The following is a 12,033-nucleotide window of genomic DNA, read 5'->3' on the forward strand; positions in this document are numbered from 1 at the left end:
CCTTAGTTTACTCTCGCATCAAATGAAAACAAAACTGATAGCTGCGGCTGGGAGCTATCAAGTGAATTAAAACACATTCACATAATTACAGAAGCCTGAAATACGTCATTAGTTTCAGATTTTATTTTATTTCCACCTTTCTGACAGTCAAGCATTAATGCCTTGCGGAACAATGAAGTTATTTTTGTCCGTTTGCTAAAGAAATTTGACTTTTGTTAATCTTTTCCGTAGAGGCAGTCAATGTATTTGAAACGAAATGTTTAATTCCACAGTGCACATTTTCATTTTCTAGCACCTAGGGCATTATGCCATAATAAAGAACCAAACGTGATATAATACAGTACTGGTACTCCAAGAAAATTTATATCCCGAAAACCACACTGAAAAGCTTAATATCAGGTCGAGGTCCACTTCATTGAGAATATGGACAAACAAATGTGCCCTTTAAGTATGCACGTTAAATGTGGACATTTAATTATATGGTTCACGAAATTCCGATGCTCTTGCAGTATCCTCTAATCTCTTGTTTCTTTTATGACATACTGTATGATCATTCAGTGTTTTACATGTACGTACATACAGGCTTCCTACGTCGTGATAGATACCAAAGTGCGGTGTTATCTGCGCTCTCTGGCAACTGCTGAAATGAACCTATTTCTAACAGGTAGTGGGAAAATATTGTGAATAGTGGTTTGAAAAGTGTTACTCTCAAATTCAATATCCTTTTATGTAAGTTGAACTATGTGCAAGAATGTAGCATGAATTTATTAAATCAGAGCGTTTTACTCTCATTTAAAAATCAACTCTTTGATGACGAGCCATTTAGAATAATTTCGAACCCTGAAGATCAGACATTTCTGTCATTATTAAAAATTTTACTGGCACATTTGTGTGATATATCTTAAGTGTAACAAGCGGAAAAAAGATCAACAGTATATACAAAAGCTAAGCTTCTCTTGCAGCTTGAGACCAATATTATAGTGAAAGCTTTGCTTTTCCTGTAGCAACACTGTATATTAATTTAAACTATTAACTTTCACTGTTTGTGTGTTCATGCTACTTAACAGTGATGTTACATCACGTGTCCTATGCTCTGATTATCCACTGTCATCGGCTGATGAGATCACGTGACATGAGCTACGAACTGCTTACAAAAGCGTATCGATATCTCAACTTCAATTATTCGGAAAGTAACATGCGGTGTTTGGTGGAATTCCCATGTATATTTTGGTAATACGAAAATACGCAGCGTACATGTTGCTGCAAATCAAAGATATTTCGAATAACGTTTCTTTTTCCACAAGTTTCATTTTCTAAAGTGCCGGGAAATTGTACACCCGTGTATAAAACCCTAACCATTCAAAGGATTGATAAGGGAAAATATACTGTCATCCGGGAGAAAGTGTATTTTTAACTGGGAAATCTGGGGATTTTTTCCTCTTGTTCACGTATACACTGTATGCTCTTACTTCATCCTGATCTTCTGCCCCAGAGCCGGACGATGTTAACACTCAGATGTTGCAGCCCACTCCTCTTGCGAAGAGGCACTTTCTCCTTCATAAGTGCAATAGCATTTGGGCAGATGGCAAGTTTCCCCGATTCTATCGCGAAGCCACTATCATACCCGTACCTAAGCCTGGTGAGAACAAACACCTTTTTCCCAGCTACTGCCCCATTTCTCCACCAGCTGCATTTGCGAGGTGATGGAACGTATGACTCATCAGTGGCCATACACGCTTTACTTCACACTACCTGCCACATTCCACCCTTCACCACCTTGGCTTTGTGTGGTGTCCCCTGTTCACCTTGAACTTCATTCACTTCCTGGGGCAGCTACTCTTGATCCGGTCTATTGCAGAAGTTTCTTGACCTTTGCACACGATGTAGCAATAGCACCTTTGTGTACACTGATGCCTCTGACTGTGGTGTCAGATGTGCCTTCGTCATTGGCACCGACCATTTTCGGTATCACCTTCTAGAACACTGCTCAATATTTATAGCAGAGCTCTTCGTCCTTACAAGATCACCCATTACATCTGGTGACAAAGGCTTTTTAATTGTCATATGCTCTGATTCTCTGTGCCCTTCAGAGCCTCTGGATGTTGTACACAGTCCATTCTTTAGTGCCACTTGCTGTCTGTTGAGAGAACTGTTGCGATATTGATGTGGGTTGGTCTGATGAGAAATGAGGCTGCTGGACGCTGCTGCCAAGGCTGCAGTCCTACCTCAGTCCGCTAGCTCTTCCATGCCTTTGGATGGTGTCCATGTTGTCATCTGTGGCAGGTGGTGGCGTCTTCTCTTCATGGGACCAAGCTCCAGGGAATTAAACCTCTTCCAGCAGTTTGGCCAACCTCCTCTTGGCTCTCTCACCACAAGGTAATTTTAGCTAGTTTATGTACTGGGCATTGTCGTTTCAGCTGTCACTATTTGTTAAGTGGTGATCCCCCCCACGACTTTCTTAATTGTGGTCAACCTTTGACAGTTTGCCATTTCCTGACTGAATATTTTCCTTAACCACTTAATTTCTAATGTAATGTTTGCCATTTAAGTTATTGGCCATTGTAGCGAAAGTTTACTGTTCCCCAAGAGGAAGTCGTTGGTCTTGGCTCCCTTTCCTTCCGTCAATTGGACTTAATGTGTATTTTAAGTTCTTTTACGTCTTGACTTAAGGTTATGACATGGGCAATTATGACCTCAGTTGTTTCTGTGCCCAAAAACAAAAAAATGCCAGCATGAAATGCCATTCTGACTAAAGAGAACTAAAATGTTTGGAATGTGGGTTGTTTGCTACGGGGCCTTAAAGACTTCTGCCATGTATCAAATGTGTATGATTAAAAGATGAACAAAGAAAAATAATAAATTTTCACATGAATCAATTTTTTTCCTGAAGAAAGTCAATTTTATTTTGGAGAATTAAACAGAATGTAAACTACTATAAATAACTTAAGACAATGAAATGATAAAATGGAAGGCTATTGAGTCCAAGAGACCCCTGTTATGCACCCAACGGTTGGAGACTTGAGTGCAAAATAATCACTGAAGGTAAGTGTGAAAGATTGGATGTAAAACAGGGTAATCAGGTACTATTACAGACAACTGACATCAGTAGCTACAGTGGCAAAACAATTCAGAGGTAAGGTTCCTCATGCTGTTGTAATTGGGAGACACTTGTTTGCAAGCTATAGAACTGGAGTTGTTTCACCTCTCCTAAAACTTGCAGAAACAATTCAGTTAAGAGCAACAATTGGATGTACATATTGCTGCAATAACATGAATGAATGTATTAGTGTTACAAGGGATGTTAGCAAACAGGAAAATATTTTTGTTTAGCAAGTGTGACAGTAAAGAAAATGCAGATTCTCAGGATTTCTGTAACATTCACACGTGTACAAAGATAGAGTATTAATAGAAAAAATACAAAAGTGTTGTACAACACAGCTTTAGATGTGTATTGAATAATGTTTCGAAGGACAAGACATGTATTGGCTCAATAGCAGTGTTTAGTTGCAATGAATGGAAAGAAATTTTCGTCATCACAAGGGTAGTCAAAGCCTTATTGACAACTAAAAGTTGAACAAAGCCAAAATGAGTAAGGGAGTTAATGAGCAATTTGTTCAGTGAGTTTGAAGTTAAAATTTCCACCATTGATCTGACAAAATAATCATAAGAAGTTGTCTTTCTTAAAACTAGCAAACCATCTACACAGATGCTCACAAATTGTGCTAGCACTGAAATGGAAGCTGATTGAATGAAATAGTGAGTTATCAGAAACTGGCTATGGAAGATGGTAATATGGATTTTTCTTTCCATTATCATAAGAACCCTGAAATGACATTGAGAAATAGAAAATTAACTAAACTTAACTAGATAGAACTGTTTATTGAAAAAGCAGATGCCAGTTTACATTTGCAGGAAGTATGTTAGGCAAAGGTAATTTGGCCTTGGAAAAACATATTTACAAAACTCATTAAGACCAGTAATTAAGTATTGCTTATATCCCAAGAGCAACAGATTTCATGCTAATTAAAGTGGCAGAAGAAAATTAATTTGAAGCTCACTGTTAAAATTCCAAGAACACATGTTAAGCACCAGGTTACCTCACACATGTATCTGGTAAAATGAACAAACCTATATAACAGGAAAAAAAGAGCTTCTAGGAAGGCTTACGTCAGCTCTTCCTGAATACCATGTATGTATGGAACATAAGAGGTGAAACAATTCTAGTCTGTGTACCTGCCATTTTTTCCAGCAAAACCTGTTTTTACGTTACCATATCTTGCTTTCCGCTCTTGTAGTGAACACAATTGGATTTAAAGTTAAGTTTGGGAAAAGCACGCAGGTCAATTCATTCAACTCTGCAAAGTTGGTCTAATTTACCTTTGTTGCAAAGGAAGTGTCATTGAACGCACTTTAAGTGTTTCTACTGTTATGTTGTGTAGCTAACTGTCTCAAGCGATATCGCCCCATTTTGGAATGTGGGTGTCAAAATGGGACTATGTTGCTTCAGGCAAGGTACAGAAGCTGCAAATGCTGCAGAACACAGCTATCTGGCAAATGTTAGATGCATCGCACTTAATATGGCGTGGTTAGTTTCGCATGAAATAGCATCCCACCATTCTTCCAGTGATCCAAGACACTGGGAACCAACTGTTATCTTTCCTGTTGTACTTGGCAAAACTGGCAGATCGGAATGAATCCTTGAAACACAAGTGGCCCTCATGGCTGCTAATGGGTTGAGCCCATCCTTTCCTAAGTCGTCATCTTTGCAACCTACTGCAGCCAAGCAATCGGTCATCAATCATCAGTAACTAATCAATTACTGTTATAAGTCAGTGTCTGGAAGGTTAAAAAATTACACAGGTGTACAGTATTGAAGTAAATGCCGAGTGGCAAAAGCCACTTCAATTTCAAGAAAATGTGCACACTTAATAATGCGGGAACTGAGAGGGCGACATTTTCATTCTCTAGGAATAGGCCGGCCATCACACAAACTGCAGATTCTGGACACCGAACATTATTTTCCCAGGCACATATAAGCTGTCAATAAGTGGACTGAAAGAAACACAACCATAAGTTAAAAGGTCTAAACAAATACAAATGATACAAACATATGCAAGTTTGTGTACTGTTGTATCACTATATAACTTTTGCAGTGCGAATGGTGGAATGAAACAATTGCACAATTGGCTTGCCTGAGCGTAACTGACGGGTGAGGAAGCAGTATGGTGCACGAGATCATAGCCATTTGGCCGCTTCTTATTGTTCACAATAAAGAAGTAAAATGTGTACATTGGAGAGGCATCGTAGCATGCTTGCCCCTGTTCTTTAAGTGTAAGGGGCAGACTAATGGAAACAGGACAAATGGAAGAAAGTAAATTGTTTATTTTAAAACTAATCAACATAAGTGTTAATACATTTATTCCATTGTGAGACGAGACCACCAATGTCTTCATGGAAAAATGTTTGAAGTCGCATATGGAACCATGATTGTACCTAGATGGTAACTTCGTTGTTTGAAGCAAATCAATGGCCACGAATGTGTTTTTTCAAAGCTCCACAAATATGGAAATCACATGGGAAGAGATTGGGACTGTTTGGAGGATGTGTAAGGGATCCCTAGTGAAACGTCTGAAGCAGAGTTAGAACAACCTTGGCAACACAAGGGTGAACAACATGGTTCCGTAAGCAACAGACATTTTTCCATGAAGGCATTGACTGTCTTGTCTCTGTGGGATAAATGTATTATGTTATGGCAACTACTTTCAAAATTATGAAGTTTACTTTTTTCAATCTGATTTTTTTCCCACCTGTCTTCACAGCCCCTTACATTAGAAAAAGGAAACTACATATATGCCAGTCTTTATCGAGTTTTTACTATGATTTATTAAAATCAATTTTCCAATCACCTGAATTTCTCCATACACGAAACACATTTATGCTAGTCAGTTGCATAAAAACCCCACCAGGATGCCCGCAAACACCCTTAAAACTAAGACAAATCTGGGGAAACCTAGGTATATGGGAGCCATACCTACGAAGGCAACACTTCACGAGACAGAATTCTCACCAAGGCTACCATTTGCAATGGGACTGCATACATGTGTAGTTTTGTCACTCAATCGGCAGCTTCATTTCTTTTTATAGCATATTTTTAATGCCTGGAATTTGTTGACATGTAAACTTTCCTTACCCCTAAGCATTAACAAGAAATGTAAATTTAATTTTGCTTTCTTTTTCATCTGTACTAGATTTAATTTTTAGAGGGTGATCTCTCTTTAAGACTCCACTTCATTTTGTACATGTTGTATTCAACTTTCATTTATGACACCACAATTAACTCTTTTTCATGTTGGCAAGGAGGAGGAATGAATGTTCCTCTAGGAAAAATGCAACAGGGGTTGCACAAGAGTGTATTTGTTGTCAAAAATAAATAGATGGATCAAAGTGTTGTTGTAACTTACTACCCTTGACTTGTACCAGGTATTAACACTGAAACAAAAATATCAATATTGTAGCAAACAATCCACTGGTGAAATATCAATATTCTTGTATTGATTTTTTAGCTTTGTTTTTGCGACTAAAGGAAAACATGAAAATGCACACTCCAATTGCTCCAGCAAATGTTGATTTTCTAACTACTAACACGTCATCCCAACAATGGATGTTCCTACATTTTCGAAAACATCTGCATGCTGTCACACACTGTAATAGCTCCAAGATGGTCATACAATGATCTCCAAACAATGAGACCCCCCCAAAAAAATAGTGATTTTAAATTAATTATGCCTCCTGTAATTTCAATCCCCCCTCCTCCTACAAAGTTTATATTACTCTAGTTCTTTCTTCTAACTCTTTTGTAAGTTTTGTCTAATTTTTATATCTTATTGTTATTTTGAGGACTTTCAGTAATAATTTTCCAGCTATTTTAAATTATAAAAATCCAGGCCAGTTGTTTGCAGCTCATTTTTCATATTCATAAACTAAATTATTTCTCACTATAGTTGGAGTCACGAACAATGGCGGTAAAGTTTAAGCTTGTTCTGACCCTATGTCATGCATTCTCCACCAACCAGTGAGCATTCAGCATGTTCTGAGCACTTTGCTGAAGTGCCGTAGCTAATGTGATCATAGTGAGTTGTTTAGCGAATTTCGATTCCATTTTTTGTGAGTTGTCATTGTTGAATGTGGTTGTCAAATTTTGCTTAAGCAAGTGAGAGACATAATTTGCAGGATATACACTTTCTTCAAGTGGAAAGCATGCCCATGCACACACCACAGCTGTTGCTTGGAATGGTCAACAATACAATCCGTGTTGTCTGTGCCTTGATATGCGCTAATCACCATCGTTTGTGGATCAGACAACAGTGACAATTGTGACCCCTCTCCACCTGAGTGTGCCACTGCATGGAGTATGGCAGTAGATAATGACACAATCCAACATATCATGCTTTCATGAAATTGTGACCATATATACAGAAGAAACTGTTGTCGTGTGTGTGGATGTCTTAAACTTTGTTTTCATACAACTATGTTTAAATACATTTATTTTGGTTGTAGTTGTCTCCATGAACTACCCCTCAATTCAGTATGCACCTGGGTCACAGCATAATTTTTAAATTATCACTGGTGTAAATACACAAATGTCATTTCAGAGCCATAGTAAACATCACTTACAGTGCTGCAAGTAAAAATTATTATTATTATTATTATTATTGGGTAAAAAGTGTGCACAAAACTGTCACAAGAAATATTCTTGGTACAAAGAAATTTCCCACAGTTGTGTACAAAATTATTAGTCCACTCTTACAGTTTCTCAACCTGCCATAAATGGTAGTCTAAAAATCCAGATTTTATATTTGTCTACGATAGCATACTCATGTCAATTGTGGTCATACCTCATGAGAACCATTGCTCTTTCAAGAGTTCATGTGTGGTATACTCAGAGCCCCAAACTATTGCTCTCGCATCAGGTCCTTGCTGCTTCCCCTATGCCCCCTCTTTACCATCTCAGTGCCCTTGCATATGTCAGTCGTCGTCCTGGTTTCTGCTATCTCACATAGTTTTGTTCCTCTTTTTCAGCATTTTTGCTCCCTCTTATGGGTTTTACATCCTTTTCTAAATTTTGTATCCGTAGTGAGTCAACTGGGGAACACCCTACTTAATGTCTTTGGTGTGTGGCCTTACCACCTCTTGCACCTCTTACTCAATCCCGTTGTTCTTTTCACACTATATAGCCAGGATGTCCCCCTGACAACACAGGAATCGACCTTCTGACACCTGAACTGCTTCCTCGCTATGTATGGGAAGGAGTGGTTGCTCGTCATTCTGGAGCATCAGAACGCCCAGCAACAGCCACTATGCCATGTGGCCTTTTCAGTGGCTAGTATGAAATTCATTAAGCTTCTACAAACTGGCTGTTCCTCTACGGCCGTATCTTTAGTTGGCAAAGGATCTTTCAATGCTGCTTCTTACGACCGTGTGGCCTTCCTTTCCCTGATTACTCCGTACTCGCTTCGGCGGTACGTATACTAAAACTGGAATGATACAGAGATTAGCATGGCCCCTGCACAAGGATGACATGCAAAATCGTGAGGCGTTACACATTTTTATCTCGTGCTCCTGAGACATCCATTCATGCCCTGGGGAGTCATTTCTTCTGTGTACAGACTCCTTGAGCAGTCTACAAGCTATCGAACAGTACTACCCTCATCATCCTTTGGTAGTAACCATCCAGAAGTTCATCTGCCCTGGAACAGTCGAGTCATTCAGTGGTGTTTGTCTGGACCCCAGGTCATGCAGATCAGAATCCCAGGCAACGAACGTGCCGACAGGCTGGCCAAACAGGCCACGCGGAAACTGCTTATGGAGATCGGCTTCACTGCAACTAACCTGCGTTCATTACTATGCCGCAAGGTTTTGTGGCTTTGGGAGGCGGAATGGCATAACCTCAGTATGCACAACAAACTGTGTGCCATTAAGGAGACTACAAATGTGTGGAAGACCTCCATGCGGGCCTCTCGCAGGGACCTCTGTGGTTCTCTGTCGGCTCCACATTGGTCACGCTTGGGTGATACATGGCTACCTCCTGCGCTGTAATGACCCACCTCGGTGTTGGTGCGTTGCCTGGCTGACAGTGGCCCATATCTTGGTGAGCTGTCCACCTTTGGCTGCTCTGCAACAGACTCTTCTGTTACCGGACTCGTTGCCATTAATTTTAGCTGACAACACCTCATCGGCTAATTTAGTTTCACGTTTTATACATGACAGCGGATTTTATCATTCTATATAAGTTTTCACGCATGTCCTTTGTCCCTTTGTGTTCTCCACTCTAATGCTTTTAGGCCAGATGTTTTAATGTATTGCAGAGTGGCTGGCTTTTCAGTTTTATTCTTGTGGTCGGCAAGCCACGGTCATCTGCTCTCTCTTTTTTTTTTATCCCTTCTACATGTTTCTTTCTTCTTTGTGTGGTTTTCGTTTCCTGTTTAGTACATAGTAGTGTTGGTTGTCCTGTCGCTTCTCCTGTTATCGTGCTGCACATCTCCCTTTTTTCCTTCTTTCGCTTGTGTAATTATTTTACCTGGAACAAGTGACCGATGACCTCGCAGTTTGGTCCCTTCCCCCTCTCCTTTAAACCAACCAACCAACCAACCTGATTACTCCTGTGGAAGGCTCGCCAGCTTAGGGTGAAACCTTTTCCCTGCTACCTGGTTCGCACCAGGATTGACGGGGACACTTTCACTACCAATAAAGTTATTTTTCATAGAAACTATCAAAGACAAGTTTGTTGAAGTGGATTATCTGAGTGAGATGCTGTTGGATTCACTGTTGACCAAAACTTCTGCAGCTCTTTATGCCTGTGACCATCTTGGTGACATCACTGTGCCCACTACTCCTCACTAGTCTTTGAATATGGCTCAGGGTGTCATTTTTCATAGGAACCTCATTCTTTAAACTAATGAACTCCAGGATAATCTGGCATAGTGGGGGTGTTTATTTTGTTCAGCATGTTCCAAAATGCCTTAAGAACAATCAGATCAATACTAGTGGCTTTATTCTGGCGTTTGAGGGTGATACCATTCTGGAGAAGGTAAAGGTTATGGTTTATTGGTGTAACGTGAAGCCATACTTCCTGCCATCCATGAAGTGTTTCTAGTGTTTGCATTTTGGGCACATTTCCCACTGTACAGTGGACCCTCTGTGTGCTGAATGTAGATGCCCACTCCAAGAGAGGAGCCCCAGTGTTCTACCACCCGTGCATGTTCACTGTCATGACCATCACTCTTTACACTTGCCAGATTGCCCAGTGTATAAGAAGGAAAAGAAGATATAGGAATATACGCCCTTTGACTTAATCCTGCACTGAGACTCATCAGAAATATGACTGTCTTCACCCTGTATCCACATCTAGCTTTGCCTCCATCACATCCTTTCCCCTTTCATCTCCCTCTTGAGGTACCCATGCCCTCCCCTCTGGGTGCTGCCCCTCTACTCAGCCAGGGAAGTGTCCACTTTCTTTGGCAACTGTCAGTGATGTGGGGGACCACTTCCCCGGCGTCTCCCAGACCAGAGGCCTGCTGCCACATGCCAGATACTGCTGAAGCCAGTTCTATCTTCGAGCCCTGCCCCCCCCCCCCCCCACTCCCTCAACCTACAAAGGGGAAAAGAAGAAACATAAGTGCTGGGACAAAGCCCTCTGGTCCCCTCGAAGGTACTAATTCCCCTTGCAACCTGAACCTGGCCTCTTGTTTATTGACGTTGCCTTGTCCTTGTGAATGATGGATGAACGGTGACCTGGCAGCATGACCGCTTCGACCTGTTTGGAAACCTGTTCTGCACTTATTCAGTGGAATTGTAATGGATACAACTGTCACCTACCGGAGTTGCAATCCCTCATTTCCTTTCACTCTGCAGCTTGTGTAATTTTTCAGGCAGCTTGTGTAATTTTCCAGGAATCTCATTTTACTGATGCTAGCTCACAGACACTTTCTGGGTTCCACACTTTCTCGGAACCAGGTCAGGCCTCTGAGGCCTTATGGTGTTGTTTGCACATTTGTCCATACAGACAATGTTAGTACATGGGTCCTGCTTCATTCCACATCATAATTGGTTGCTATCAGAGTTCACTTGGATGCTGCAGTCACAGTTTGCAATTTCTACCTCCCGTCTAGCAGTCCACCAACACCTGCTGCACTGCCTTCCTTCAGCAACTCCCTCCTCCTTGGGGATTTTTATGTCCACCATTCCCTATGGGGCAGTCCTTTTTGTACAGTCAGGGTCTCGTCATAAACAATTTTCTCGTGGATCATGGCCTGTGCCTTCTTAATGATGGTTCCCTACCCATTTTAATGTCGCTTATGGCACTTTCTCACCACTGATCTTTCGCTCACTTCCCCATCCCTTCTCCCTTCATTACATTGGTTGCTGCAATGATGATCTTTGCGACAGCACCCGTTTGTTCAATTCCCACCTCCTGATGGCCATGTTACCGCACTCGGCTTTCCATGGCACTGATTGGCCTCTACATACGTCCCAACTCATGTTTACCTCTGCTTCGTAAGGTTGTATTGATAAAGACAGATGTGATGTGACCAATAAAATTACTCGTGCTACTGGCATTATCATCCGTATTTCGACAGGCTCCTTTTGCCAGGTCCTGAGGTGGAGTGCAGCCACTGCCTTCACCATACATTATCACCATCAAACCTTGCAATGCCTTAAGCAGCACCCATCAGTCTTATTACCTACAAACATCTTTGCACCAAGGCCCATAATGTAATCAGAGCAAGGGAGTGCATTCTGAACACTTTGTGTCCTCCCTAGGTTCATCTATCCCTTCATCGCAAGTGCGGACTATGCTCCACGCCCTCCAAGGTGGTTCTTGTTCATCTTCTGTCCCACAGCTTGCCCTCCCAGGTGACCTTTGTACAACTCCACTAGTTCTTGTGGAACACATTGTGACCCCTTCTGTAGCAGTGTCAGTGCCTACCTGGCTGCCTTCTTCAGAAAAGAGTGGATTGAAGCTTCCCATTTACA

The 12,033-nt window shown here is 41.2% G+C and overlaps 1 protein-coding gene and 1 non-coding gene across 3 annotated transcripts in view; one reads left to right on the plus strand and one right to left on the minus strand.

Annotated features, from left to right (window-relative positions):
- Nucleotides 1-12,033, minus strand: part of LOC126187329 (uncharacterized) — a 60,660-nt gene that overhangs the window by 8,914 nt on the left and 39,713 nt on the right. The window lies entirely within an intron of this gene.
- LOC126189823 (U6 spliceosomal RNA) lies at nt 8,505-8,608 on the plus strand. Its single transcript, XR_007538233.1, has one exon. It is a non-coding gene; the product is annotated as a U6 spliceosomal RNA (small nuclear RNA).

This window comes from Schistocerca cancellata, chromosome 5 (genome assembly GCF_023864275.1).
Source record: "Schistocerca cancellata isolate TAMUIC-IGC-003103 chromosome 5, iqSchCanc2.1, whole genome shotgun sequence".
NCBI lineage: Eukaryota > Metazoa > Arthropoda > Insecta > Orthoptera > Acrididae > Schistocerca > Schistocerca cancellata.